This window comes from Triticum urartu, chromosome 3A (assembly GCF_056163025.1).
Source record: "Triticum urartu cultivar PI428250 chromosome 3A, HENAU_Tu73, whole genome shotgun sequence".
In the NCBI taxonomy this organism is placed as follows: Eukaryota; Viridiplantae; Streptophyta; class Magnoliopsida; order Poales; family Poaceae; genus Triticum; species Triticum urartu.
In genome coordinates this window covers 396,944,247-396,952,890 of record NC_141875.1, presented here as the reverse complement: position 1 = coordinate 396,952,890, position 8,644 = coordinate 396,944,247, and positions in this window count along the sequence as shown.

Genomic DNA, 8,644 nt, shown 5'->3' with positions numbered 1-8,644 from the left:
TACCTCTTCTTCTACTGCCTGGCTGGCCCCCGTGTCATCCTGCTAATAGTCAGTGTCAATAAGGTTGTTAAAAAGCAGGCCTAGAGAGTCAAGGGCTACCACCGACTCAGAGACGTCATCCAACTTGAACAAGTCAGAAGCAGTTGGTTTCTTCTTAGATTTTCTGGCCGTCTTCTTGGCGGCTATTGCGGCGGCCCTAGCTTTTTTGGCAGCCTCATGATCATATTTGGCCTTCCAAAAGTCAGATTTAGCCTGTAGAAAAATAACAAGTTGAAACACATGCAAATACTTAACTGCTGAAGAAAAAGGAGTCAAGAGGATTTACCTCTGGTGCCGGGTTAAGTTTGCAGAAAGGATTCAATCCTACTTTGCTGCAGTCTTCATATTCGCTGTTAACGAGGGTGGTTGACATTTCAACAATGGCTTCTTCAGTCAGACGTAGGGAGCTATAACGTAATGGATCATCTGCTCCTCCAGTATAGTTGTACATCAAGTCAGATCGGCGGCTTAGAGGGATGATCCGCCATGTGATCCAACAGCGGATCAAGTCAACTACAGTCAAGCCATTTCCTAGCAAGGCTCGAACCATTTTGATGGTTGGGATAAGTTTCTTACGTTCAGCGGCAGAAAGCTTATCAGGGAGTGAATATTTAGCGTCAAGACGCTCAGCGCGATAATCCGGCATTGGTTTTTCATCAGCTGGCGACGTGTCTTTGCAATAGAACCAAGTTTGGTTCCAGTCCTTGGGATGGCTTGGCAAGACTACTAGAGGAAAGACAGCATCACGTCTGCGCTGAATCGAAATCCCACCAAGTTCCAAGCTGGGACCGTTGGTGTATTCATTCTGGCGGTTCAAATAGAAATACTCTCTGAAGAGTTCAACAGTATGTTCTTCTTGAAGATAAACCTCGCAGAGAACTTGGAAGTTATAGATGTTTGATATGGAATTGGGTCCAATGTCTTGCGGATGAAGCTTAAAAAATGCAGAACCTCTCTGAAGAATTTTGATCCGGGCAGCGAACACCCCTGGTTCATATGATCAGTGAAGATGATGATTTCACCATCCTTTGGCTGGGGGTTTTCTTCGGCCGGGTCAGGGGCACGGTAAGACATGACGCTCTTCTCTGGTAAATACCCAACAGTGACAAAATCCTTCAGAGTGTCCTCAGTGACTGTGGAAGGGACCCAGTTGCAAACTGTCGTCGTGTTTGGTGGCATGGTGAAAAGACAAGGTAAAAAGGAAGTAATTTGCTGGTTCAAATTAATTGGTGGAATTACAAGTTAAATATTGCAATACATATGTGTAATGGCGGCTTAAATAAGGGCTAATGGTATATGAAGGAAAAATAAGATGGCATGGTAAGCCGCCATGACTAAGGATATTCAAAAAGTTGCCAGCCAATAAAAAATTGGTTAAGTACTGAGGTAAACAAATTTCACAGACTGCAGCTATTATTTTGGATCAACGGCTGTTCAAAAAAAATCTAGACATAAAAGTTGGTACAGATGAGTTCATGAGCTTGCACAAGATCTTTCTTCCAAGAAAGGGGATCTACTGATACTGTAAGTGGAACTAAAACAGCTACCGCATCAGTTTAACACCGTTCTCAGATCAAAGAGGCTCGTGGTATAGCCTGGAGGGTGAACTACGACGAACTCCAATGAACTACAAAGAACACGAAGAAGCTCGCAAACCCTAGTGCAGATCTAAGGTACGAAAAAGCAGAAACTTACAGCTACAGATCTGCTGTGGAGGGTCGCTGCCGTTATCTGGATCGACTCAGGTTGATGCAGCGACCGAGGTTGAGGAAGACGAAGTGCTCTGTGGCGGCGGTGGAGCTCGAGCGGCAGAGGGGTTGCGAGAGAAGGAAGAAGGAGAAAAATGTGAGATGGCTTTCGGATCCTATTTATAAGGAAAGGGGCGATAGGTAGGTGTGAAAGACGAGGAAACCAAAATGATGATTATCCAGCTAAATTGATGCCTCAATTTTTAGAAGGCATTTAAGATAAAGATCCGTTAAGGTGACGTCGTGGCGGGTTTCCAAAATTCCTAGAGATGACGTCATGGTGGGTTACAAGGCTTTCACAGCAGTGGTAGATGGATTTTTTCTAAGTGTTGAAGATTGACATGAACAAAGTTCAAATCAACCTGGGGCCTAATGTTGGGGATATGACTACCAGATATGACCCGCCCAGGAGGGGCCAGGTCAACCACAATGGCGGTTTACCTAAATGAAGCCCAAGAGTATACAAGATGGCGGTTCACAGTTAGGCTCATAATAGGCCCAAGCCTAGAGGCGGCTTAAGGCCCGTAAGTATAAACGACCATGTATGAATATACTTGTAATGTAAGGCATGTAAGATATGTCACCGAGCCAGACACGTTGTATGAGCCGGCCGGGACTCTGTAGGCCGCAGGGCGTCAACCCGTGTATATAAGGGAACAAACCGGCGGCGTCTTAGGGCAAGAAACAACAAATCGAGAGCCAGGTTAAGCGTATTCGCTCCTTGGTCATCGAAACATAGCAATATCACCTCAACTGGACTAGGCCTTTACCTTCACCGCAAGGGGCCGAACCAGTATAAACTTCTCATGTCCTTTTCCCGTTTAACCCCATTAAGCTTCCTAGTTGTGATGGCTCCACGATTAATTCCTTTCACTAGGACATCTGCTGTGACAATTCCACGACACTTCCCTTTATCTTTGAAGGAGAAGGCATTGACATGGCATAGGCTATGCGATGATATTGGGACTTGGAACTACAACCGGTTGAAATTGGAATTTCATCAGAAGGTTTACCCTATGCATCTGGATTATCATGATCGGAATTATATTTATAATATTTGGCCTCGTGAAGGATAAAGTATCGCTCAAGCTTGGGGGAGGCTTAAGTCAATGTTATATTCATGCCCCAATCATGATCTCTCAAGAGAAATTTTTATCTGGAATTTTTATGCTCGGCTTTCTCTTAATGATCAATCCATGCTCGATACTTCTTGTATTGGTTCTTTTATGAAGAAGACTATTGAATTCAAATGGGATTTATTGGAAAGAATTAAACGCAACTGTCGGTGTCAAAACCGGCGGATCTCGGGTAGGGGGTCCCAAACTGTGCGTCTAAGGAAGATGGTAACAGGAGGCAGGGGACACGATGTTTTACCCAGGTTTGGGCCCTCTTGATGGAGGTAAAACCCTACGTCTTGCTTTATTATTCTTGATAATATGAGTAGTACAAGAGTTGATCTACCACGAGATTGGAGAGGCTAAACCCTAGAAGCTAGCCTATGGTATGATTGTATGTTGTCCTACGGACTAAAACCCTCCGGTTTATATAGACACCGGAGGGGGCTAGGGTTACACAAGGTCGGTTACAAAGGAGGAGATATGCATATCTGTATTGCCTAGCTTGCCTTCCATGCCAAGAAGAGTCCCATCCGGACACGGGACGAAGTCTTCAATCTCGTATCTTCATAGTCCAACAGTCCGGCTGTCCGGAGACCCCCTAATCCAGGACTCCCTCTGTAGCCCCTGAACTAGGCTTCAATGACAATGAGTCCGGCGCACAGTGTTGTCTTCGACATTGCAAGGCGGGTTCCTCCTCCGAATTCACCACGGAAGAGTTTGAATACAAGGATAGTGTCCGACCCTGCAAAATAAGTTCCACATACCACCGTAGAGAGAATAATATTTCCACAAATCCAATCTGCTGACACGTTTTTGCAGCATGACATCACGCCACAGTCCGGTAATTATTTGAACCGTTTTTCTTTAACCAGCCCCGTACATAACGCAAGGCGGTTTCTTGACATGTCTTGTCAAAGCAGAGATTGTGTTCCCCTTATTACGGGATTCTCATCAATACGGACGTGGGTAACCCAACCGCGCCATCAATCACGGCGCTTGGGGGATAAGCGAGTTTTACCAGGCTAGTGGGGGCGCATAGTTTAGTCCGCCCTTATAAAGGGATAATATCTCACCTTTTTCTACCCACGCCTTCTTCCTCCTTGCTCATCCATTCTCGTGCACTCGAGCTCCAGCACCTAAGTCCACATCCTTTTCCCCCACTCTCTCCAAACATGTCCAGAGCGGGAGGCAAGTGGATGGCCTCCTCCGTCACGGAGGGGCACATCAAAAACCTGCGTGGAGCCGGATACTTAGCCGCGGATATCGCGCACCGGCTACCCGCCGCGGGGCAGATCGTTCCTACCCCGGAACCTCACGAAAGGGTGGTTTTCCTCCCCCACTTCATCCGCGGACTGGGGTTTCCCCTCCATCCATTCGTCCGCGGCCTCATGTTCTATTATGGGCTGGACTTTCATGATCTGGCCCCGAATTTCATCCTCAACATCTCGGTGTTCATCGTCGTGTGCGAGGCTTTCCTCCGCATCCGGCCCCACTTCGGCCTATGGTTAAAGACCTACAATATCAAGCCAAAGGTAGTAGGCGGCCAACAAGAAGAATGCGGCGGAGCCATGGTGGGAAAAATGCCCAACGTTACATGGTTCGAGGGCTCCTTTGTGGAGACCGTAAAGGGGTGGCAATCGGGGTGGTTCTACATCACCGAACCGCGTGACACCAACTGGGTGGTGGCCCCCGAGTTTCGATCCGGAGTCCCCACGCGATTCACTTCCTGGAAGGAGAAGGGCATGTCTTGGGGCTCTTCGGTGGAGCTGGACAGACTCCAGAAGTGTATCCGGAACATGACAAGCAAGAAACTCAAGCTTGTCAACATAATCCAGGTCATGCTCTTCCGCCAGATCCTCCCGTGTCAACAACGGGCTTTCAACTTATGGGAGTTCGACCCGGCCCAGCACCAGACTCTTCGTGTGCTCTTCGACACGATGCATAAGGACGTCTGGAAGGTGCTGTTCAAGGGCGCCGAGGTCCTCCTTCTCTTACCGAGGACTGCGGGCTAAGCGCGAAGCGCCCTGCGAATCTGGTATGTTCTATACATCTGGTAGGGTATTTATTTCCCATAGCTTAACCATGTGCGGGGTCTGAGCTCCCATGCCTTTGACAGGACTGGGTGCAGGCATCGGAACAGATTAACTGTCCGGCCCCTCTGCCCGAAGACCCTGCGGACGCTATCCTGACGGAGATGCGGACTCCGGCTCCTTATGAGGTGCCGGATAAGACCAAGAAGAAGGCCAAGGGAACCCGAAAGAGTTCCCGGCGCCTGGTATCGGACTCACCGTCCGATAACTCTGAGACGCACTCCTCCCATGAAAACGAGGAGAAGGAAGATGAAGATTCTCCCTGAGGGAGTCCTGGATTAGGGGGTGTCCGGATAGCCGGACTATACCTTCGGCCGGACTCCTAGACTATGAAGATACAAGATTGAAGACTTTGTCCCGTGTCCGGAAGGGACTTTCCTTGGCGTGGAAGGCAAGCTTGGCGATACGGATATGTAGATCTCCTACCATTGTAACCGACTCTGTGTAACCCTAGCCCTCTCCGATGTCTATATAAACTGGAGGGTTTTAGTCCGTAGGACAAACAACAATCATACCATAGGCTAGCTTCTAGGGTTTAGCCTCCTTGATCTCGTGGTAGATCTACTCTTGTACTACCCATATCATCAATATTAATCAAGCAGGACATAGGGTTTTACCTCCATCAAGAGGGCCCGAACCTGGGTAAAACATTGTGTCCCTTGCCTCCTGTTACCATCCGCCTAGACGCACAGTTCGGGACCCCCTACCCGAGATCTGCCGGTTTTGACACCGACATTGGTGCTTTCATTGAGAGTTCCTCTGTGTCGTCACTTTTAGGCCCGATGGCTCCTCCGATCATCAACGACGATGCGACCCAGGGTGAGACTTTTCTCCCCGGACAGATCTTCGTATTTGGCGGCTTTGCACTGCGGGCCAATTCGCTTGGCCATCTGGAGCAGATCGAAAGCTACGCCCCTGGCCGTCAGGTCAGATTTGGAAGTTTAAACTACACTGCGGACCTCCGCGGAGACTTGATCTTCGACGGATTCGAGCCGCAGCCGAGCGTGCCGCACTGTCAGGATGGGCATGATCTAGCTCTGCCGCCGAACAGTGCCCTGGAGGCCGCACCCGCATCAGCTCCGACCCTTAATTCGGAGCCAACTGCGCCAATCAAGGATGGGTGGTTGGACACCGCCTCGGGGGCTGCAATCTCTACGGCGATCGAGCCGAACACCAGCCCTATTTTCTGCGAAGCCCGTGACTCCAAGGAGCCGGACTCCTCTCTAGACTCCGAGCCCTCCGCGCCCCTACCGATCGAACCCGATTGGGTGCCGATCATGGAGTTCACCGCCGCGGACATCTTTCAGCACTCGCCCTTCGGCGATATTCTGAATTCACTAAAGTCTCTCTCTTTATCAGGAGAGCCCTAGCCAGACTATGGTCAACAAGGTTGGGATGCAGATGATGAAGAAATTCAAAGCCCACCCACCACCCACTTCGTAGCCACTGTCGATAATTTAAATGACGTGCTCGACTTCGACTCCGAAGACATCGACGGTATGGACGACGATGTAGGAGATGAACATGAACCAACGCCTATAAGGCACTGGACAGCCACCTCATCTCATGATGTGTACATGGTGGACATACCCAAAGGAAGCGACGACGAGGAACATAGGGATGCAACAAGGGATCGTTCACTCGAAAAGCAATCAAAGCGGCGACGTAAGCGCCGCTCCAAGCCCCGCCTCGACAGACACAACAACCATACAGACCCAGCCATAGAGCAGGACGAGCCGGCGGATGACGAACATGCCTTCGAGCAACCGTCCGAACAGGGCAACTTGGATAAACAAACCGAACACCCCGTCCCCGGCGAAAACAACAGTCCGAACGACCTTACGCCGGATAAGCTCATGGAGCAGAAGAACCTCCACGAAGGGCTTGTCGCTACTGTGTGTAGCCTGAAAAAGCAGAAGCGGAAGGCCAAAACTGCGAAAGATGCACTCAGAATCAGATGGAGCAAAGTACGCAACACTGCAGACAAATATGGCGGCAGTCGCCGCACAAAAAGCTATCCAAAGCGAAAGCTACTACCTGAATTTGACGAGGAGGCCTTAGAGCACCCGCAGTCAAAAAATAGGAAGGCCACCCGGTCGGATAGACGACCGCATAGCCAGCATGGAGCGGCAAGCGGCGACGCACACAAGCCGGCACGCGATCCACCAAAGGATCCGCATCAAAAAGATGGCCCAGCCAGATCTATCTACGGGCCAAGAAAGCAAGCTCTAGTAAGCAATGCAACACAACAAATATCTGAACATCACGGCACACCCAAATACAGGGGTGCCGCACATCCCCTATGTTTCACCGATGAGGTGCTGGACCATGAATTTCCAGCGGGATTCAACCCCGTAAAGATAGAGGCGTACGACGGAATAACAGACCCTGGGGTCTGGATCGAGGATTATATCCTCCACATACACATGGCCAGAGGAGATGACCTCCATGCCATAAAATACTTACCCCTCAAGCTTAAAGGGCCAGCCCGGCATTGGCTCAAAAGCTTTCCTGAAAACACCATTGGAAGTTTGGAAGAGCTTGAGGATGCTTTCCGGGCAAATTTTCAAGGGACCTATGTCCGCCCTCTGAATGCAGACGATCTCAGTCACATAACTCAACAGCCCGGAGAGTCAGCCCGCAAATTCTAGAACAGATTTCTTACTAAAAAGAATCAGATAGTCGACTGTCCGGACGCGAAGCCCTAGCAGCTTTTAGGCATAACGTTCGAGACGAATGGCTCGCCAGACACCTCGTCCAAGAAAAGCCAAGAACAATGGCCGCATTAACAAGCCTCATGACCCGCTTTTGCGTAGGAGAGGACAGCTGGTTGGCAAGATGTAGCACCAACGACCCAAGTACATCTGAAGTTAGGGATGGAAATGAAAAACCCCGACGCAACAAGGATCAGCGCCGGAATAAGAGAAACATCCCAAAGAGCACAGCGGTCAAATCCGGATTCAAAAGCTCGCGGCAGAATCAGAGAAAGCCGCCCCTCAAGGATAACAGGGACGAGCTATCCAACTTAAACAAAATCTTGGACAAGATATGTCAAATACACAGTACTCCCGGGAAGCCTGCGAACCATACCCACAGAGATTGTTGGGTTTTCAAGAAATCCGGCAAACTCAACACCGAACACAAGGGGCTCGACACACCAAGTGAGGACGACGATGAACCCCACAAGCAGAGCACCAGGAAACAAAAGGATTTCCCACAAGAAGTCAAAACAGTAAACTTACTTCACGTGACGAACAGAATGGCACCAAAAAAATACGCGCCATACGGCCTATCCCAAAGGAGTCTCACCAATGGTTGTTAAAACCGATCACCTTCGACCATCAGGATTACTCTAGAAGTATCTGGAACGCAGGCTGGACTGCCTTGGTATTAGATCCAATAATCGGCGGACTCCACTTTACAAATGTCCTGATGGACGGCGGCAGTGGTCTAAACCTGTTATACCAGGACACAATCCGCAACATGGGGATAGACCCAACAAAAATTCGCCATAGCAAAACCTCCTTTCAAGGGGTAACGCCAGGCCCGGATGCCCGTTGCATGGGTTCTCTCCGGCTAGAAGTTATGTTCGGCTCCCCCGATAACTTCCGTCGCGAACAGCTAACTTTCCACATCGCCCCATTCTCAA